The sequence below is a fragment of the Mustela nigripes genome, chromosome 12, assembly GCF_022355385.1.
Source record: "Mustela nigripes isolate SB6536 chromosome 12, MUSNIG.SB6536, whole genome shotgun sequence".
Taxonomy (NCBI): domain Eukaryota; kingdom Metazoa; phylum Chordata; class Mammalia; order Carnivora; family Mustelidae; genus Mustela; species Mustela nigripes.
Window position 1 is genome coordinate 124,953,489 of NC_081568.1, and position 23,869 is coordinate 124,977,357.

The 23,869-nt window shown below is 34.9% G+C and overlaps 1 long non-coding RNA gene across 2 annotated transcripts in view; it reads left to right on the forward strand.

Moving 5' to 3' along the window:
• LOC132028829 (uncharacterized) overlaps positions 1 to 23,869 on the forward strand; it is a 290,655-nt gene that overhangs the window by 62,561 nt on the left and 204,225 nt on the right. The gene's annotated exons all lie outside the window — the stretch shown is intronic.

A 23,869-nucleotide genomic window follows, 5' to 3' on the forward strand; every position in this document is an offset into this window, starting at 1 on the left:
GTCATTTAAAAAATTAGTTATGATATATTTTATCTTTAAGATTTTTTCCCATTTATTCAAATGTCAATATTTTCTTTTTATGTTTTCTGAATCTTATGAGTATCTTAAAAAGTATTTCCTTTTGCTTAGCCCCCCAACCTAATCTATATTTTATTTAACTCCTTTACAGTTTAGTTTTTCAGTTTTAGATCTTAAATCAATTTGAAATGTATGTTTAATTACTGTATGAATTAGGGAGTTTTCATATTAAGTCTTTGTGTATGAGTTTAAAAGCTTGAGCTATAATGTTCCATTCATCTCTGTACTTGTGTTCCTCCTAGTACCATACCGTTTTAGTTACCAAATCTTTATATTTTTAACCAGTAGAGAAAGTGATCTCATATTATTCCTTTTTCCAAACTTACTTTTGCAATTCTTCTGTATTTGCTCTCTAGAAAAACATAAGAATCTATTTGTCAGGTTTCTGTATTTTGTTTTAAAGTAAAACAAATATGTAAAACCACAAAAAATATATGTAGCTTCATGAATTAATGTAATGTGAACACCCTTTTAGCCACTACCTGAGCAGGAAATAAAATTTTGTCTGCCATCCTAGAATCCGTCCACGTGCCCTATCCGAATCCCAATTGCCCCAGTAGAAACCACTATCTTGACTTTTATACTTACCACTCCCTTGAATTTCTTTATTAGTTTATTACCTGCACACCAGGGTGCTAAACTGAAAGAAACTCAAGGGAGTGATAGGTATAAAAAGGAAGACAGTACCAAGGTTTAATTATTTCTTGTAATTTACCAGTTTCCAAGATAGAGAATTGATTTCCGATCATCTTGCAGAGACCTATTGGCTTTTTTCCCGATCATTATGAACTCATAGATTTAAATGTGCTGTGATAAGTTTCAGTATCTTGGCATTATTTTTTTCCTGAAGCATAAGTTGTCTCATTTTTGCCTGGTGGGAGACTCTTCCATTTGACTCATGAGTGTTTTGACAGGATTCCGGTAGCTTTTGATTGCTTCCTTTCTCTACTCTCTGCCTGGTTTCACAAGAATTTCTGGCTTTATCTTGCATATTTCCCATGTCGGTTCTCAATCCTTTTTCCAAAAAATCAAACTCTGGATTATTCAGTGGTAAGTTGGATTTCGAGTTTAAAATCTGGATGCCCGTTTATGTTGGTCTAGTCATTGTTTCTTGGCATTTTAATAAAATTAAGTTTGTAGGCAGAGGTGAGAAGCCCACAGAAATAATATATCTTTGAATATATACATATCCAAAAATAATATGAGTTTATATAGATATATTCCAATAAATGTAGGTTCTATGGGTTTTTTATGTAACCTCGTCTCAAGGACATAGGAGATTGTAGAATTAAAATTTCTTATTTCCTTTATCCTAGATTATACATACAGAAGCCTTAAAATGACATTACTAATATGACAATTATCAATACAAGCATGGAACACAATTAAAGTAATTTTTGTACATGCTATTCACATTCCTTGCTCATTTCATTTTTTAGTGGTTGAATTATAAGGTCTGAGTATATAAAAGTTACCTTTTCGTTTAATTCATTTAGTTTTAGTTCTCAATGTAATTATAAATGTAATGCTCAGTCATCAGTGCTTATGTTGATATTTCTGTAGTCATTTTGGTTGCCAGAATTCTTTTCTTAGTAGATTCCTTAGAAAGTTCTCATGAGAGTATTCCTGAATTCTTGAACATCTGTAATAGTTTGCTTTATGCCCTTTGTATTTGAAAATTAGTTTTGCTGCGTATAAGGTGCTTGAAACACATATTCTATCATTGAGATTGAGATTGAGATTGATAATAATAAAATATGTTATTCCTTTTTTTTTCTGGCATAGATATTGCTATCAAAGTCTGATGATAATCTAATTTTATTTTTCTTATAAGATAAGTGCTTTTAAAAAAATGCCCAAACATATTTTTTCCCTTTAAAGTTCAGTAATTTTTTAGAGTACAACTTAGTGAAAGTAGTTCCAAGTCTGTAAGGTACATGAATGTTTCAAGTCTGGAACTTAGGAAAGTTTTCTTGCACATTAGTTTTTAGTATTTGTTTTATCCACTTGCTCAGTTTTGTTGTTGTTGTTGTTGTTGTGTTAATTTCAGGGACTCCTATATCCAAGACAATATCTTCAGTATTTTTATCTCTTCAATATTTGTCATGTCCTTCCTTCCAAGCCATGTTTTGTCTTTTCTTTTTCAAAAACCTCTAAGGTATAAATTTACATAAAGTAAAATTCACCCATTTTAGTGTACTGTCCTTTGGATTTGAGGAAAGTCAGTAAATGGAAATGGAAATGGAAATGTGGTGTAAATGTCATCACAACCAAGATATAGAGAGGGCTCCAGCACTCCTATCCCCCAGATTTCTCTGTACTCCTTTGTAGTTGAGAATTTCCCCTGCACCAATCCTGGAACCACTGACATATTTTCTGTCTCTATAGTTTTGCATTTACAAGAATGTCTTATAAATGGTATCATATAGTGCATATCTTTTTTGAGTCTGAGTTATTCCATTTAGTGAAATACATTTAAGAGGCATGCATGTTGCTTCATTTATCATAGTCTGTTCTTTTATTGCTGTTTACTGAGTAATATTCTAGCATGTGAATGTACCACTGATTCTTCATTCCTCAGTTGAGAGACATTTGGGTTGTTTCTAGTTTTAGGTAATTATGAATAAACCTATAATAATTTGTATATGAGATTTTTGTGTGAACTAAGTTTTCATTTCACTTGAGTAAATGTAGGCATGGGATTGCCAGTTGATATGGTCATATGTGTTGAGAAAAGCTTCTGCATCTAGAAAGAATGAAGCTGGTGTGATGAGGGAGGAAGCACTGAGTGACCTAATGGTGTTAAGTTCTTGGTCTCAATTTTACCTAAGATCCAGGTGCTTCTTTGTTTTCCCCATAACTTGGTTATTCAGTTTTCCTTTAGATTTCATAAAATAATGTCCTTTGGATAATTCATTTTTGTCCTGCCAGGCAGTTCTAAATATATTTCTGATGTGTGCAACAACGTAAGACTTGTTTCATGGCAACCTTTTATTGAGCATTTACAGTGAACTAGTTACTGTGCTCAATCCTTAACATGCATTTTATAATTTGTGGACTGAGGTTGTCCAGCCCATTGTCCATTGATTGCAATGAAAATTTAACTCATTGTTATAAAGGAGAGAGGAGGAATAATGAAAATGAATATCCTCATGTGGAACTGATGTGTTTACTCAAGGGCTAGAAACATGATGTTAGGCATTGCCAATGTATTTATTATTTTGGAGAAATGCACTTTTGATTACAAGTAACTTTATTGTTTAGTACAGGCACTTTAATGTTGACAAGTCACTTTGGGCAAAAGAACAAGTACATTGCTATGAATTCACACATAAATATGTAGATTACTTCTTTGGTGTATATATTAATAAATAAAATATTTATGAACTAAAGCCTTAAAATGAGAGATTTAACCTCATTATGGTTAAAACACTTTGCTATTTCCATTAGTTCTAACAAAATCCAACTTTATAGTTCCCTTTGGAACAGAATTTTAAAATAATAGATGAGATATTATACCCCTCAATATGGCTATGACCTTTATTGAATAATTTAAAATATTTTGACTTTTCTTCTGTTTTGGGATGAATGTTGTCTTTTCTTGAATTACTTTATAAGGACACATATGATAGGTGCTATTTCAGTAGTTTAGATGCTATGTGTTTCTGGAGTGGAGAAGAGGGAGAGGCCAGTTTCTGGGTTGGAGGCTCAGGGAAGGCTTAGGGGAGAAGGTGATAGTGGAATGGGGCCTTTAGGTTATTTGTGTTCAGGGACCACTGGCACCAAAAGGAATACCTTTATTTAATTTGTATGTAATATAGTAAACTGCTATTCTGGTAAAAGATTCACTTAAAAAAGGTAACAAAATTTCTTTTTTCACAGTATTTTGAACATACTGTTAAAACAATTAAGTCAACATTGCTGGATTATTGACTAATTATTAAAAGAAAATCATGCCCTCTTTGATCCTATTTCCTAGAATAAGATTATTCTCTTATCTAATTTATGGTGGGATTTTTTTTATATTTAACAATAATTCTATATTGCATCATTGTAGTTGATTGACATGAGTTCCAGCAAGAGAGTTATTTTTAAATTTTCATGATCTCCTGGAAAAATAATAGGTCATTAAAAATGAACATTATTTATTCAGTAGAGATCAAAAGAATCAATGTGGTCACTTGGTAAAATATACTTTTGGACTTAAAAATGACTCAAATGGATTTTTAGAGTAATAAAACAATCCAGAATGCAATAAAAGCACACTTCAAAACAGGGAAAATCATCATGACATTTAGAAGCTATAGAAAAAATAATATATAACCTATTTGTAATTGATTGTAGTAGGACCTCTGACATTTCTGTGTACTAAGGGTCTTGTTCATGGAGCCATTGCTAATAAACAGGGAAGTGTTGCTGATTATTTATGAAACATTTAAGAAATAATGGTTCATATTTGGCATAAATTCTAAATTAATGTCTTGAATACTTGTATGCTATATAGTATTATCAGTCTAATATGCTGATATACAGGGATCACTATAGACACTCGTGTAGAGAAGTTTTCTTCGTATTTACAAGGTGTTGAAAGATTTGATTGCCTTAACCAGAAACTGCAGACATTTGCTATAATGTTTGTGTGTCCTATAGTAAATGTGGTGTTTTGTATGTGGTACATGTTAAGCATCACACAAATGATTTTAATCCATTATGCAAATTTTTTTAGTAATACAATAGACTACATGCTTTGAAATGCTTGTGTTAGCATTGGTTGACTCCATTAATCTTAAGATAACATCAATGGAGCATGTGGTGGCCCCACACTCTGGGCAAGTGAACCTCTTTCACTTTATCAAACCCACAATATGGGTTCCAATTTTTATTTTTATTTTTATTATTTTTATTTTTTCAAAGATTTTATTTATTTACTAATTTGAGAGAGAGAAAGAGAGAGCCCTAGCAGTGGAGACTGGGGTGAGGGGCAGAAGGAGAAGCAGACTCCCCGCAAAGCAGGGAGCCTGACTTGGGACTTGATCAGTACCAGGACCCTGAGATCGTGACCTGAACCTAAGGCAGATGCTTAACAGACTAAGCCATCCAGGTGCCCAAGTTCCAACTCTTATATATGCCATGCCAATAAAAAGTTTGGGAAGCCCTGAAAGTAACATTTATTGATCAGTCATTATGTGGAAGATATTGGCCTCAGAATTAAGTGATTTAAAAATATGGTGATGCAACATGGAGGCTTAAGTGGGTAGAAGAAGAATAAATAAAACAAGATGGGATTGGGAGGGAGACAAACCATAAGTGACTCTTAATCTCACAAAACAAACTGAGGGTTGCCGGGGGGAGGGGGTTTGGGAGAAGGGGGTGGGATTATGGACATTGGGGAGGGTATGTGATTTGGTGAGTGCTGTGAAGTGTGTAAACCTGGTGATTCACAGACCTGTACCCCTGGGGATAAAAATATATGTTTATAAAAAATAAAAAATTAAAAAAAAATAAAATAAAAAAAAAATAAAAGAAGGGATGTTACTGCTTTTCAAAAAAAAAAAAAAACAACAAAATATCTTATGTTTTTAAAAGTATTTAAAATCTAATATAAGAGGAATATGTAATGAATAAAAAACCCCAAAGATTTGTTATTTTTTTTAATCAACTTAACATGTATTCCAAGTCCCCATTTCCACTGTAATGAGAATCAATCTTGCCAAATCGAGGTAACTTCCAATCTAAAGCTGTATCTTCTGGATAAACTCTGGCAACTTTAAGTCTCCTTTCCTGCTTCTCTTCCTCAGAAGGATCTAGGTTCTTAGACGCTTCCATGTTTTCATGACATTGAAGGGAGGTGGTAGGTCTGGGGTTGCTATCTGCTGTGTTCAGTGTCAGCATACCTTACCCTCTGTTCTGTGTCAGCAGGATGCAGTGAGCATTCTGGGAAGTTCATTCTGTGCTGGAAGCCTCCTCACTCTTACCATACTTTTCATCCCCTTATTCTTCAGGGACACTATATCTTAATTTTCATTTATTTCTCTCCCTTACTTGGGCAAGAGAGTCTTTTCTGATTCTCTCCATATCCCACAGGATTCAAGGAAAAATGTTGGAGTGGGCACTAATCTCAAGGTACTTCTCTGTCTATGCCTGTCCTGTTGTAATTTATGCTTAAAAGTAGTGGCTCCTTGTTGGCCTGCATCACACCATCAGGCTGCCTGTCTCCAAAATCCATACGAGACGTGGAGTTTTTTCTTTTTTTTTTTTTTTCTGCCTTCATATTCTCATGAAAGTTTTGGTGGTTTCTATTGACCCCATTTTTCTGGGTTTCAGGCCGTCAATGGGAAGAAAGTCTGGTAGAACAGTTGAGAAGTTGCGCATAGCTTCCCTCCTCAGGTCCTCTCCAAGCTCAATCTCCCATATCACCCATGAACATACGAAAGTTCTGGACAACGGGACTTACATAAGCATATTCCTCCTCCACCCTAATGTGCTTTGTAATCTAGACTAGTATTCTTCAAATTTCTTTTTGATAGAAACCCTTTGTGAGAGGTATATTTTCATATCGACTCCCCAAATCACACACTTACCTTAGTCTTACTAATTGCAATGTACTCTGTTCTAATTCACTAGGGAACAAACAAACAAAACAATGCAGCCTAGACCCAGGAAATTTTTTTTGTGACTTACGGGTGGGCCCTGAACACCAGTTTGAGAAGCGATACTATAATCCTTTGCTCTTACTCCTTCTTACTCCCGATAAACAAAACCAGATATTTAGAATTCTAGTAGACATCTTCCCTTTTCAAGTGGGTGGGTCTTGCAAATAGAGTTTTGACCTTCAGACTAGTACCTATGCTATATGCTCTAAAAATCCATTTGAATCATTTGTTTTGGTCTATACCCTACTCTCCTCCTTTGGCAGGGACTATCTCTGGGTATATGGGCAGACAATAGTAAGAAAAATGAGGGAAACCATGTACGGATTTTATCCTGCTGCATATAAGTCAGAGAGAAGTACAGAATTTTAAATTTCCAAAGAAATTTAGGTTAATTTTCCTGGCCAAGGAGTTCACAGAGGACACTGTTATTCAGGGGGATTATTTGAGTTGTCCAAGGTCACAGAGCTTGTTAGAGACACAACTTAAACTCTTTGCTGTTGACTGTCACGTGATCATTTTTTCTAACTAACACTATTTGGTCTTTTCTTAAAATTAGAAAATTGGTCAATTGTAAGATAATACAAAGTGCTGACATGGAGTGGGGGCTGGTTTGCCTCTTGTACTTACTAATTGTTAGGGCTTTTTTCTCTTCCTCACCTTAATGGGTCTGAGATTGAAGTATTCATTGTGTCTGATGCAGTTCCGAATTTTATATATTCCCTGTCTCTTTCTGTCTTTTTCATCATACTTAGTGTGCTGAGGGAAAAGTGAATATTGCATTTACTTTTGTGGGATCACTATTAAGCCTTGGTGTTAGAGGGCCTGACAACTCATGTACCATAAGACAAACGTTTGTGGCTTAAACTGGTAGTCACTTTGTTCTTTGGCTGATTTACCTGGTAATATAGAACCATCTTCCATTTCAACTCTTCTTAGAGAAAACATATTTCATACACTGACATGCAGATATCTGGACAGTTTTGATGGTCTACATCAGGGATCAGCAAAAAGAGGTTTATTTAAAAAAATACATATCTAAAGAGAAACATGTCAACAACTCTTTTAGAAAGTGTTTTATCAATATGTCAAAGATCTTTGAAATACACATCAGTGTTTATCTCAGAGTTGTGTCTGATCACAAAAGACTATGTTGAATATAACTTAGATATTAGCAGTAGTGATATGATTAAGTAGATTATGGTACTTATGCAAAATAAATTATTATATAACCCTGAAGTATGATATTGATGAACTGTATCCATGACTATGGGAAATGTTTTGTGTTTTTAGTTTTATAAAGGACACATAAAATTGCAACCTCAGTTTGAGATTAACTATGTAAAAACAATCATATGGAAAAAGATGAGAAGAAAATAGATTAAGATAAAATAATGATTATCTTTGGGAGATGAATTTCCAGTGGTTGTACTTTTTCTTTTCCCTTCCAAATCTTAATTTTTTCCTTCAAAATGTGTAGTTTAGTATGCACCTGTGTAGTATGCACTACACATACTTGGGGGAAAAAAGTTTAAAAAAGGTATTTTAAGAATATGTAATATCAGTTTTAAAAGTTGGAAGCAGGAAAAAAAATCTCAGGTTTTGGGTTTTTATGGATTTTAGGTTGTATTTGATTATAGTGTTCAAAAAAGCTCTGTGAATCGGACTACAGCACAGTTTTTCGCATGGAGAATCCTGAGATGTAATATTAGTGAATCGCACCCACTATTAGTAATGTGGAATATGAAGAAAGAATACGCTGAGTGGAAAGAACATCAATCTTTAAACAACAGGTGGAGTTATTATTTAGCATTTTGAGTGGGCCAGGGTGTTTGTTTGTCTCCTGCTGCTACTTATAATTCAGCACTCTTGTTATTTGATCCAGAATAGAGGAGCACGTTGAAAAGAGAAGAAGAAATGAATAGCTCCTCCACATCCTCTCCAAGGAAGGTTACCTGCAATCAATCCCGCCCGAATGAGCAGCAGCTACAAATGGGTGTGCTCTCTTGAATTCACTGGCTGTACCCACAGTCCACGCTGCAGTAGTTGAAGCAATCTTCCTTTGAAGATATTGATTTCCTATGGAATTGTCATTTGAAATGATGGATCTACAGTTGGGTTGGGACCTGGAGGAAAGATGGTTGTGTTTGTGTTGCAGGCGTGAATCTCGACAGGCTTTGTCCTTCACACAAAGGACGAAAAGAAAGGAAAGAAATTATTAGAGTTGGGAGAAAGATGAAGGAAAATACTTTAATCAGTTTCCGGTTTTGCAGCCCATTTCTAATACTTGGGACGAGGTTATTTATGGGCTTATCATTTCACAGCAGTTGAATTTTTTTTTTTTTTTTTTTTAAATTCCTAAAACGAAAGTAGTAAGACATGGTTATGTACTTTACAACAGAAATGCAGAAGGTTTTCTGTTTTGGCTAGAGTATTCATGCTCACAATTGTCTATTTCTCAGAGGTGGTCTGAAGGCTGATCTTTGGGTCAAAGTGATAACAGTCCTTTTCCCAGGGATTAGATTTCCTGGAGCCCTGGAGCCTTTCTTTCAGAAGGACTTGAATCTTGATTGTTTGCATCCTAAAATATTGGGCCTTACTACTTTCTTTCCAATCTCCCTTCTCTTATCTTCTTTTAGATAACACGAATTTCACATAATATAGATCATCTTTTTCAGTAACAATCTTTCCTTTTTTTTTTTTTTTTTTTTTGCCATATTTTGAGGCAAGTTATTCTAGCCTTTCTTTTTTTCCTCTTGTCATTTGTTTTTCCTGTTTGCTCTACTTTTTACCTCAGAAACTATCAACAATATTGGGTTGGGGTTTGTTAATCAGACTGATTATTTGCTTGACCTATATTCTTTTCATATTATTCTAGATAGGCCCAAGGATATTAATATACCGTTTTGTTTTCTTCATTTTTAGAGAACAGTCTATGATGCAAAGTATGTATGTGAGATTCTCAGAGTGTGTGATATCCAAAAACATTAAGTTCCTACAGCAATTAATAAATACCTATCAACAATGAATGCAGCATTCTTCATGAATAAATTTCATAACAACAAAAAGGTGGCTTTATTATCAGCCTATATTTTTAAACCATTTTCTAACAGAAAAATTTCTATAAAACCCGTCTTTCTACTACATCAATTATAGTAAAATTATATCACTTGTAGGTGTTAGTACTGTGTAACTGGTACTTTTTGGAGTTTGGGGTCATTGAGTCATATGTCCTTAGGCTAAATGACCACTATGATTCTTTGTAACGGCATTTAGTATATATATACTGATTTTTTGGATATTGCATTATATATGTCTTTAAGCAGCTTTTTTGGCTGTCTGAAACATGTGCTTTCCCTCTTTAATTTTCTGCTTTTAATCTGCTATGTACTATAAAAAATTGTGTCTGTACTAAGCAGAATTCTGTTAGAAGTAGGAATAAGTAGTAACTGGGTAATATTTAAAAACACAAATTTTGTAATATCAGAGTTGAGCTTTGGGTTCAGCTTTTGACCTCTATTTTTTTGCTGCCTTGAGCCCTTTGATAAAACACTTGATTTTCTGATTCTTATTAGGATTGCAGAGATTTGAAGTTGTTGGGCAAGTGTGATATTGAACTATGTGACTATTTCTAAGCAATGCCCATATTAATAGGTAGATCAACTCTCAGAATGTTATGAGGATTAAATGTATCCTATATATGAACATTTGATACATGACAGTCGCGTCGAATGTGTGTGTGTGTGTGTGAGAGAGAGCGGGGGTGGAAAGAAAGGGAGATGGAGAGAGGTAGGAGGGGGAGGGAGAATCTAAACCCATCTTTCAGGAAAGAAACGACTGTGAGAGGTGACTGAAAACTTCCTTCGTAGCCATCTCTAGCATATTTCACTGACCTGAATCACAATTTTCAGCACTATTGTCAGGCAAACAGCAATGTCAACTTCATCTTTGTTTTGTTTAGGACACATTCCCTGTAGTTCTTCTATTTAGAGAATCTATTTAGTTTGGGGAATGGACTAAGATTTGTGTATGTGGATTAATTTAAGGTGAAAAAGAGTATGAGAACATCCAAGTGGAGCACTGATTCATCTGATTTTAGTATTCGAATGAATTTCTTTCACACCAAAAAAAAAAGGAAAGTCCACTTGGTAGATGCTTGGTGATGATCACGTGTCATTATAGCACTGGCTTATTGCTGAAATTAAAAACACACTTCCAAACTAGAGAAACTCTTCCAATTTGGACATAAACATGTACTAGGATTCAAATACCAATTTAGGTTTCCGTGGATGAAACCTTAATTAATCAGAAATCAGTATGTTAGGAACTCAAATAGATTTCAATAGTTAAATAATTTCTCTTCTATCATGGTAAAATAAAATAGCCTAATATTTTTAAAAGATTCTTCAATAACAACAACAAAATTGTGTATTTTCTAGGAAACTCTCATATAGCCAGGGTTCATCGTCCATTTCTGGCAAGATATTGTTAATTGAGTTTTTCTTGTAACAATTAAGGAAGAAATGTTTACTCCTTCAGGACAGTGGGACTCTATGCATTCTTTAAGTTCCTACAAATCAAATTCTGATTAGATGTATTTATAAAGATTATCTGATATGGATTTTCTATATAAAGATTTTTATATTTGTCTTCTTCATGCATGTGCATTATTAATGGGAACAATGTCATTTGAAAAACTGTTTTACTCAGATTCTCACATTTATTTTAACAAAGTAAAGTGTTAAATAAAACTAGTTCAATGAAACAGCCTGTTATGTTGCTGAATGTTTATGGTAAATACGTACCATTTCTCGCTCATCTTTGTTTAGACAGACTTTCATTTCTGACATTTATCTATCTTATTTACCAGTCAGTGCTATTTATATTAGTAGGCAATACTCTTTCCTATTTAACTTTGGTATGATCACTATGCAAGTATAATTTTGAGCTCAGCCACCTGTTTATACTTTCTTTCATATGGAAAAACAAAATCCTTTCTAGAGGAAGTATTTAAAAGAAGGGAGGCAATGGTGTGAGTGAGACATTTGGCAATCCTAACCCTAAAGCAGCCTTAGATTACATTTTTAAAAACTGTTAGCCTGCATTAATTCCTGAGGATGGTTATTGGTAGGCAGTATAATTGAGATGCTGGTGAGAATGAATGGAGTAGCAGGACCATTATTGATAACACTTGGATCTAAGCTTTTAGCTTATAAATATTGAAAATGTGTTAACATGTATTGATGTTTGGTCATGAACCCAGGGGCAGTGAAATACATAAACAAGGCACTGAATACATAATAAATGAAGGAGCCACAATTCTGTTGTTACCTTGATGATGTACTTTTCACATCCATTTTTTTCTTTTAACGTGGAGAATATTCTTTCTTGTCAAATATTTGGAAGGGACCTGTGAAATCTTCTAGTGCTTAGGTTTGCCAAATTTCAGCAGTTTACAGAAAAATCTCCGATTAAGTTGCACAATGAGTGTGGTGTACTAGGGAGTCTGGAGATCAGAGTTTAATCCTATTACAGTGTTGTTTTCCACCTTAACACCAGGAATCCATTTTGGACATTGATTTCAATGAGCTATTATTAGGTGAATGTCATTTTACTGAGTGATCTAAAACTGAATGAAATCCCCCAGTCAAATCTTTTGTCTTGTATACACCAGCAAATGATGTATGAAAAGAATAATTTACTTCGATAATACGGAATTTGACCTGGTAGGCTCTGCTATAAAATAAGGAATTTTCTTTTCTTGAATTAGGGGTAATCAGAAAGTATAAAGAGAGATGGAATTCTGCTGAGCAAAAATAGTCACTATATTTTTGTTAATGAAAAACATTTATTTCTGAAAAAACATTTTTTAAGGTGGGCTGAAGGAAAAGCTATTAGGTCTTTAGGTAGTAGAATGAGAGTTTTGACCAAGGTTTTGTCTTCCTATCATTGAAAAGAATTTTCTTAGTATGAGTTTCTAACAATATGGGTAATCAGAATTGGAAAAGAAAAGACTAGTCTTGTAGGATGTCAGGAAAGGGCATGAGCAAGCATTAGATTAAATGAATGCACACAAAAAAGACCCCTAATGGGATGAATACCCAGCTTGTCACAAAAACGCTTAATGATGGAGTAAAGATAAATTTGTCAGTTTTTCATATGTTGAATATTCATCATATAGTCTATGCAGCTGTATCTTAGAATGCTATTTCCTTTTTTTTTTTTTTTTAACATAAAGCAGATTACTAGTTTATTCTTAGGTACTGCATTATGTACCTTGCATGCTTAAGTTAACCGTTATAGACAGAACTTGAAATGGTATTTTGTTATTCTCAGTATTTTTTTTTTCTATTGTGTGATCAGGTTTATGGAATCTACTTTTTTTTTTAAATTAGGCAAAAGATTATGTGAAAATGGGCATATTCCTGGTTGGTACACAGGTAATCTGATTTATATTTATTCAGTGTTAAATAAAACTAGTACTATATTAAATCATATATGCACATATGTGTTAAGGAATGGACATGCACCTGATTATTTATTAGTAGAGGACATGATCTTAATTATCTTTCTAGTAGGTTTCATAGGTTACTTCAAAGTCTATCATATCTTTCCAGATTCAATAACACATATAATTCAAATTTTACAAAACTGTAACTTGGAAGTATTATTTACAATATCTCATTGGTCTTTATAATCTTTGTTTCAAACTAATTTAAATGACCAATTTAAAGATTTAAAGTAATTATGTAGATAGATATATAGATATAAAATACCTGACTCCAGAAGTGAGTTTAAGATGAAACTTATGAAGCTTAAGCCTCAGGGTCCCCACTTGCACAGGTCCTTTTCAATTCTAGCATGTCCTCCTCCATGGATATGGAAAGGAAGTGCAGGTCATGCTCTAGGTATTAGACCTGTGGGTAGTTGTGGGTCACCAGCATCTCCATGTCTACCCACGTCCTCTATGAAAATCTTACCTGGTAGAACTCTTTGTTCATCCAGACCCTACCACTGTTTATCCTGGGGATCTGAACAAATGGTATTCTTTCCTTGTGTGGATCAGAGGGCTCTGAAGGTCTTGATTTGTTGCCATTTGTGCCCTCTTCTAACAAGGACCAGTTCACAAGGGGCTGGAAGGACCTAGTTAGGTCCATGGGGGTAAGTCTAGGGAGGACCTCGCCAAGTCCATGGAGTGAGGCATATATTACAGATCAAAGTGCTGAGATTCTTCAAGAGCTTGCCCACAGTGATTGTAAAACACTATAAAACTGTGGTTTTATAGTAAACATCAAATAGTATAGTAAACATAAAACAACATAAAAAACATAAAACTCCCTCTGTGTTGAAGCTAAAAAAGCCTTCTAAGCTATCAATAACACAAAACAAATTTTCATTAACCATGCTAGAGGAAAGACTGAATTATCATTTTTTTTGAAAGTGATATACAAATTATTGCTAGTCAGAATGAGCCCAAAACGGAGGTTAAAAAGTATTACACAAGTACTACGGAAGTGGCAATTAATAATATTGTTAAAAGTGATAGGTTATTTTCTTATATTCTGGTATTTTTCAGCTTTTTAAAACTTTATAATTTATTACAAATCCTTTCCTCATTTAAATATATACTCACTTTCACAGCTACTTGTATATTTACAGTTTTATTTTCTAAAAAATAATTCTCTAGGCTACACGAAACCTGGATCCTGTCTCTGCCTGGTGCATAGTAGCTATTTAATACACATTTATTTTATTCCCCTCTAGAGCCATTAAATTTCCATTGACTGTATAAGTAATGATGACTTTATCTACTAATATTGGTTACATACAAATGCATAGTGTCTATCAACTATGTTACACTTACTTATTATACCATTTTAGTGGGTTGAATGATGGCCTTCAGAAAGATATGTCCACATTCTAATCCGTGAAATTTGTGAATGCTCTCTTATTTGTAGAATGGGTTTTTGCTGGCCAACAGACACATGAAAAAATGCTCAACATCACTCAGCATCAGGGAAATACAAATCAAAACCACAATGAGATACCAGCTCATACCAGTCAGAATGGCTAAAATTAACAAGTCAGGAAATGACACGTGTTGGCGAGCATGTGGAGAGAGGGGAACCCTCCTACAAATTTAGTGGGAATACAAGCTGGTATAGCCACTTTGGAAAATAGTATGGAGGTTCCTCAAAAAGTTGAAATTGATCTACCCTATGACCCAGCAATATCCTTACTGGGTATTTACCCCAAAGATACAAATGAGGTAATTCAAAGGTTCACCTTCACCCCAATGTTTATAGCAGCCATGTCCACTATAGCCAAACTATGGAAAGAGCCCAGATGTCCATCAACAGATGAATGAATTAAGATGTGGTATATATATACAATGGAGTACTACTCAGCCATTAAAAAAATTGAAATCTTGCCATTTGCAATAATGTGGATGGAACAAGAGGATGTTATGATAAGTGAAATGAATCAATCAGAGAAAGGCAATTATCATATGATCTCACTGATATATGGGATTTAAGAAACAAAACAGAATCATATGGGAAGAGAGGTAAAAGGATAACAAGATGAAATCAGAGAGGGAGACAAACCATAAGAGACTCTTAATCATAGGAAACAAACTGAGGGTTGCTGGAGGGGAAAGGCATAGGGGGATGGGGTAACTGGGTGATGGACATTAAGGAGGGTACATGATGTAATGAGCACTGGGAATTATATTAAGACTGATTAATCACTGAACTGTACATCTAAAACTAGTAATATATGAGAATTAATTGATTTTAAATAAAGAGTAATAATAAAATGGTTTTTGCAACTGAAATTAAGTTGAGGATCTTGAGATAAGGGAGTCATCCTTCATTTTCCAGATAGTCCCTAAACTTAGTGACAAGAAACAGAGAGGACAGACAAAAGAGGAGGTGGCAATGTGACCATGGATGTAGACCACAGAGGAGGAGTGATGGGTACACGAGTCAAGGAATGACAATAGCTACCTAAAGTTAGAAGAGAAAAAGAACATAGTCTGCTCTAGAGCCTTCAGAAGAGTGGCCCTTCTGATGTTTTGGTTTTGAATTTCTAGTCCCCAGACTTGTGAGAGAATAAACTTCTGTTTAAGCCACCTGGTTTGTGATAATTTGTTACAGCAGCCACAGAAAACAAATACATCTTCATTTTACCACAAACATTTTCCGATGCTATCATCAATGCACATTTTATTGTAGTAAACAAATGACAAGAAATTAGGTGAAGGAGATGGTATTGGAGGCTGAGAAGGAGAAATAGAACAAATTTTGAAGACCGAGCAAAATCAAGAATGTATATTCATGAAACAGAAAATTCTGCTTTTTCCTTCTCCTGTTGCATTCTTTTTGATATCATCGTTTATTTTTTTTTCTATATGTATTGGGGAAATGGTTAACGAAGACTCTATTTAAAGACTTCGTGAATTAGAAAAGAGCCAAGGATCACAGTGGTGATTCAGGACCAGAGTCAAAAGACAAGTAAAGAAGACATAGTTACAAATTTTATGAAACTTCCCAGTTGCACAAGGAGGCACACTGTGTTTTAGCCATATGAACAAACACCTAAAATACATCCTTTTCATATATACAGGCTCAAAAATGTATCCCTACCCCAGGAGGTTGTGAAATATACAGTGTGCCTAGTTGTGACCTATTAATGGTACTGTTTTCCTGATTATATGAAGATCTTGCTTTTATTCTTTTATAATGTATTTTAAAAAGCATCTACTTAAATAAACTGACTTCAGTATGTTTTTGCTTTTTTAGTTGTACAGTTGTTTTTATGTAGATATACATAAGGTATAAATACTCATAAGCTAATAAGTGTACAAGTTGTTTTCATTAAATAGGAACAGTGATCTAGACTTAAGATTTGAATTGATGTGACTGTTAGAAAAAATGTATTAGTCATTTGAATGCATGTTAGGAAATATACTGAACTAATATATGTAGAAAAATTATTTCAATTTCATCCAAGAACGTAATTTAACCATTTATATTTAATAATGACTTCCTATTTTGATGTGTCTGTATATTGAATTTTTATTTATCATCTTTGGAAGGTATAGTCATTTTTCTTAAAAATTGATGAGAAACTCATGCATTATATCCACTGATGGACTCATTGTTCTTTGTAAGAAAAAAGATGAGAAGGAATGTTTTATCTTGTTTTGTATTAAAGGACATTTTTTCTTTTTAAAAAGATTTTATTTATTTATTTGATAGGGAGGGAGAGAGAGAAAGCGTCCAAGCAGGGGGAGTAGCACAGGGAGAGGGAGAAGAAGGCTCTCTGCTGAGCAGGGACTCTGATGCGGGGCTCGATCCTAGGACCCTGGAACCATGACCTGAGCCAAAGGCAGACACTTAACCCAGTGAGCCACTTAGGTACCCCAGAGGACGTTTTTTTCTAAGAGAAATTTAATGTATTTATCAGTATTGGCCCACATTCTTTTGGTAGTCTGTCCAAGACAGGTGGGAGATAACAGGTTCTCTTATTTTTTTATTTTTTATTTTTTGAAGTCTATTTTTTTTAAAGACTTTATTTATTTGTTTGACAGGCAGAGATCACAAGTGGGCAAAGAGGCAGGCAGAGAGAGGAGGAAACATGCTCCCTGCCAAGCAGAGAGCCCCATGTAGGGCTCTATCCCAGAACCCCAAGATCATGACCTGAGCCAAAGGCAGAGGCTTTAACCCACTGAGCCACCCAGGTGTCCCTTTGAAGTCTATTTTATCTAAGTTTGGCTATCTTCTCTAAAAATTTCAATTATTTATTATTCTTATTATCATCATTATTTTAGTTTTTATCTTAATTCCAGTTAGTTAGCATACAGAATAATATTAGTTTTTGATGTACAATGTAGTGATTGAGCACTTCCATATAACACCCAGTGCTCATCAGGCTGGCTCAGTTGGTAGAGCTTGTGACTCTTGATCTCAGGGTTGTGAATAAAAAAAAAGGGGGTTCTCTTCTTTTAGACAAATCTCCTATGTTGCCCCATCCGGAGCTATCCTCTGAATCCAATTCTATATATAAAAAATATAAATTGCTTCTCATTGTCTCATTGCTTCTCATTGTAAATTTGAGCTGTTTAGCATTAATAAACAAGCTCTTTTTAGTTAAATTACTTCATCTCCTATTATTGCCTCTGCTCCTCATCCTCTATCATTTTATATTGCAATTATGTTGTACTGTTGAGCCATATTATTCTATGCCTTTGTACATTTTTACAAGCATGGTGGGGTTCTAAGTGAGATGCAAACATCAGGTAATTTGTCTGGAAAACTGGTGGGGTGGGCACTTTTCCTTCATTGACAGAACTTCTTAGAAGAGCTTATTCTGAGACAAAAAGAAGGATGAGTGTGTTGTAATAAGTGAACCTTGGCTGCAGAAGGGCAGAGCCAACCTCAAGTTCAACATGTTCCCCATCATTTGGTTAGCTTCCTGTTGTGCTCATGTCTGAATCCTATGGAGACCAAGTAGGAGAGAGAGGTAGAAAAATCATAAAAAAGATTAAAGGTAGTAGGTGGGGGGTGGGGGGTGAAACAGAGGATAGGGATTAAAAAGAGCTCTTATGATGAAAAATAAAATGATAAAAATGGTAAAAGATTTTAAAAAGTCACTTTTTCCCTAAAATCTATATAAAACATTTAGACTGCAGCATCCTTGCTTTTTGAATCTTCTATTTGAGTAGAATTCCTACTATGCCTTGTTGTAGAACTCCCTGAAATTTAGATTATATGAATATCCAGTGATGGCCCCCAGAGAGCCTGATGCCAAGGAGATGCTCCTGGAAATATACTTTATCATAGGTCTGTATAAGACACTTGGATCTCAGAAATATTTGATTATTGTGGTACTGGCATTGGAATTACTAGGAACTATACATTCTGTGTTAATAGATCGAGAAAAGCTGGAAACGTTTGGAAGTTTGGAAGTTCCAAACTTAATTATTTGGTGTCCTAGAGTCTTGCTAATTAAATGAATCTCATCAGATTTACTTATTTATGTTATTGTATTAGTGTCTGGAAATGGCTAAAATAATGATCCTTCTACTACTATTTAAATATCAAACTATGGAAATTATACAGAAATTAAATTCTTTAATTCAAAGACTTAACTCTGTTATGGTGGGATTTTAGTGCTTGCGGCAGGGTTGCAGACCTGATTTTTGATGAGATGTTTTTCAGGTGTTGTCCTAAATCACACCTCCTAACTTCCTACCTCGTTATTCCTTCCAGAACTGCCTCCAAATAACTAAATTGCTCTAAGCATTAAGGGTACTCTAAGATGGCTGATGGCTCTCTGGGGAGAGGGCCATATGCTCCATTTTTTACTCCTAACTCACTTCACTACTCCCATCTACACATGAGAATCCTCATATTTATTATGGAATATACTGAATAGGAAAAGGTCAGTTGTGATGGTTGCTGGGAAAGCCAGTTCAAAGCAGTTATTAAGAAAGATCTGCTCTTTATCTTCTTTTTTGTTTTGCTTTATGTTTTTTGTTTTTGCCTTAAGAAATACTGAACTAGAGTTGGGGAAACAGTCTTGGCATAATAACATTGTGGGTTGAGATCTACTGGTTTCATGCAGGATTCAGATTTGTGCATTGAAAGAAGTAATTGATCCAAGAGAACTTGAGAAACCTGAAACAGTTATTACATCCCATTCAGGAATAATATCATTAGCTAACTTATTAATTAATGGGAATTTTAAAAACAAATTTTTCTCTGTTAAACCTTGATTAAATTGAACAAACAAGCATAACCTTAACCCTTGATCCATGTGAATGGAGGAGATCTTAGATAGTGTCAAATGAACTGGGGACAAGAATGGCCACCCAGGGTTGTGAGTGTCCCTGTAGACAGATCCCATTGTTGGGATCTCCTTCCCCTCAGTGTGTGTAGAGCTCTGATGAGGACCAAAGTGGACCTCCACATTCTGTTGTGCCTGAGATACTACCGGTCAGACTTCCCTCCTCTTTAGTATATTGTTGTGGCCCCAGTTTCTATATTTTTTGCAGATTCCAATAGTTGGGTTCATGAAAAACTGTATTCTTTCTGTTTTAATGGCATTCAAGTGTTTCCCTCTGAAACTGCCTGATCAAATTTTATTACTCTGTATATGAAGCATTGGAGAAGTTAAGCAGCTTTCTGTTCACATAGGTTACTAAGACCAGAAGCCAGGTAATGACTGAGACAGACCAGAACCAAGACTTTTGTCTGCTTCTCAGTCCATTCAGATTTTTTTTCACATTATGTATTTTTTGACTAAAATGCAGAATAAGTAGCTCCTTTTCTATCTGAGAATGCAAAAATGGCTAAGGTGCTCTTGAAAATAATTACAGTTTACTGCACCAGCCAATGGAAAAAGAAAGCTAAGTCTAATCACTTATTTTTAAGTATTTATTAAATGGACTCTTGGTGTGGGCATTGAAAAATAGAAAACCTTAATGAAGACCATACTATATGACATGGCATATTATATATTTATTTGAAAAAGGAAACAATGAAATTATTTACAAAGTGCACAATGGTTATACTTACTTAGCTGCAATTTGGGAATTTGAGAGCACTTAAAAATTTTTTCACAAGTATTAAATAGGAATCTACAAAGTGTCAGGCACCCTGTGAAGTGCTTAGGTTGCAATGATAGCAGTTTGGACATGTCTCCTGCCTCCTTGTGCATACTGTCCAGAGGGCGATATAGACAAGTAAGTGGGTAAGTAAGATGCATTGTGAAAATGAGCATCGGAGGGGAAGTACAAGACATGTGAGTACTTAGCAAGGGTACCATATCTAGACATGGGAGTGTGAGAAGTTTCGCCAATAGTAGTGACATTTAAGCTGCAAAGTCAAGGATGAAGAGAAGTTAACCAGGTGAAAATAGGAGTTAGATCGGGTTGGACAAGCATTGTAGATAGAGGAGCAGAATGTGGAAAGTTTCCAAATTAAAAGAGTAAATGTTTCTTTTTTTCAGGAACCAAGAGAAGTTTAGAATCATTGAGGTATGCCAGCTGCAAACTTTGCTGTGGTTATTTCAATGATAAGTAGACAATGTTATTATTTTTCCTCAGGGCACAAATTATTTGGCAAATGAATACCTTTTCTAGACCTGGACATTTAGGAATTTTTTTCCTTTTTTTTTGGGGGGGGGGGTCTTCTCTTTCTTTCTTTCTTTCTTTCTTTCTTTCTTTCTTTCTTTCTTTCTTTCTTTCTTTCTTTCTTTCTTTCTTTTAAATTTTATTTATTTATGGGAGAGACAGAGAGTGGGCAAGCTGCAGTGAGGGCCAGAGGGAGAGGGAAAAGCAGGCTCTCCACTGAGCAAGAGGGCTCTATCCCTAGGTCCTCGGGATTATGACCTGAGCTGAAGGCAGATGTGCTTAACCAACTGAGCCATCCAGGTGCCCATCCTTTTTATTTTCTGAAGAAGGGACAGTATGATAATCTCCAAACGTAGTGGTTGTTTATTATGTCTGCCTCATGTGTATGACTGTGTGTGGGAGTGTTGCCCATAGGATTGGATACCAAGCTTTTACATAACTTGTTGACCCCTGTGAATCATCACAAATAGATGCCTTCTGTTGTCACTAGCAACACAAAATGCAGGCCTTGTGATCAAAAACCTTGTGTGACTTGTCATATACAGTTGTTAACGTGTTTCCAATTCTTGGCTCTCCTAAACTTTATTTTATATATTTTATAACTTGTTCACATACAACACTTCAGAATCCTACTTTAACACTTGAAAGTTTCTGAAAAATTTGCCACATTGGACAGTTGTACTTGACAACTAGAAGGGGAAAAAAAAAAGTATAAAAAATGATTGTAACTAACTTATGCCTATCCAGAGCAAACTGGTGATGAAAGATTGTCCTCTTTATGTTCTCTGTACTGAAACAACTTGCTCCCTTCCAGCACAGCTGATGCTTATATATTAGGTCATTCAGTATTAAAATGATTATGAAGATTCTTAATGCACAAATGTGCCCTAATAATGTATAGTAATGATTAGCAATTATAATCATGATCATTTTTAATGTTATTAATAGCTAAAATTTATGTCATGTTACTATATATCAAATACTAAGCCAAGTGTTTCATGTTTATTATTTCATTTCGTCTATGTTTCGTTCTTATGAAGCAGGCATTATCATTTTATTTATCCTACAGTAAAAGAAACAGATGCATGAAGAGGTTATATACTTTGCCCCAAATCACAGAACTAGTATGTGGGAGGAAGAATTTGAATCTAGGCTCTCTGACTTCAAAGCTCACTTGCATACTAGATGCTAAAGTTAGTTGCATCATAAAAGTTTGCAAAAAGAGTCAAGTAGTAGCCTGCCTAAGAAACCAGTTGAGTATGGCACGAATTTAAAGGATAAGTTGCCTTGGCATGATGAACTATCTTCTTATGAGTATTTTCAGGATATTTATTAGGTTAAAATTAACTTGCAGTTCTTGTGGATGCTAATAAGCTGCCCTGTTTACCTTTAAGCTGAACTTTACAAATGGTATTGTACCTTTATAACCTTGACATTTATTAAGGTTTGAAAAGTGCTGTTCACTACTTGAGAAAAGAGTAAATGTACTCTTAGAGTGCTTTGAAAAAAAACCAAAAAAACCCCATGCTGTATGTGTGAATTGTTTGAGTGGTTCTTTATGGTACACCGAGCACTTTTGCATTATTTTATTTTATTCTTATAGCTTTCCAAGAGTGGAGATATATCGAGTGGGCATTATTACCTCCGTCGTGCTGTTAAGGAAACTGATTCTCAGGGAGTTAAGGATGAGCCAGAACCAGAACATGGAACACTGCTATTTTCCCTATATGCTGCTTCTCCCTATATGCCTCTATAAAATTCGGAAGAAAAATAGGTTGAGGAAATTTCATAGGGAATACTATGTAAGAAGATAAAGTCAGCCCCCCCTTAGGGTAAACTAGAAAGTGACACTGCCTCCTGACTCCTTAACATTACCAGATACGACTTGGTTAATAATCTCACTGCAAATAATGAAATTCCCAATTATAACAACTTGTAAACATGGCATATAGCTTTTTTTGCTGGCACCTAATATGTCATTAGAAGATGGGGGGTTTGCAGGCTTCATGGACTTTAGTTCTCCCCCTTTACCCTACAGTGATGCTACTATGGAAGGAAGACAGGTACTTATACACAGTGGCTTTATAAACCCTAGGAAAACTGAGGAAGCTCCTTCCTCCTTTATGGAGGTAACTCATTGACTGTCCTGGCAAGGACGTAGAGAATTTATTTTAGTAAATAGAACTAAAGTAATTTTCTTTTTGAGAACCCATTGTAGAAGAAAGCTCCATTCCAGTAATTAGCCAGCATAGTCAAATTCTTACTAAAATTTGTATTCAAATAATCTGTGCTGTGTTTTAGAAAATGTAGCTCTTGGCCAAAATTTTCCATATTGATCTATAGAAATAAGAATGAGGTAAGTGGAAGGGTGTTTTGGTGGCTCAGTTGGATGAACATCCGACTCTTGATTTTTGGCTCAGGTCATGACTTCAGGGTGTGGGTGTGTGGGTGGGATGGAATCCCCACATCAGGCTCTGTACTCAGCAGGGAGTCTACTTCTCTCTTTCTCTCCCTCTGCCCCTCCCCGCTGCTTGCACTCTCTTTCTCTCTCTCTCTCTCAAATAAACCTTTTTAAAAAGTGAGTCAAGTGGCAAAATAATTGAGTTGAAAGTATAGATTTTGGTGAATAATGGGTAAGAATTGGACACCGTAACATGTTTGAGAAAATCTTGTAATAATCCCAAGGCACCAAAAATGTTAGCCTAAAGCAAGTGTCTGAAATGGCCAGTGTGCATAGCAAGATGAGGGCAGGTAGGGTCAAATAGAAAAGACAAAAATTAATGTACATTAGCCAATAGAAAATATCTTTTTTATTAAAATAGCGCTAGAATACTTTTACAATGAACACATGTTACAGGAACTTTTTGGTCTTCAAATGTGATGATAAAAAATAATTTGTTTCAATTGAAGAAATATTTCATTACCAGGCAATTGAGAGTTCAGCTTTTTTTTTTTGGTCTTCAAATGTGATGATAAAAAATAATTTGTTTCAATTGAAGAA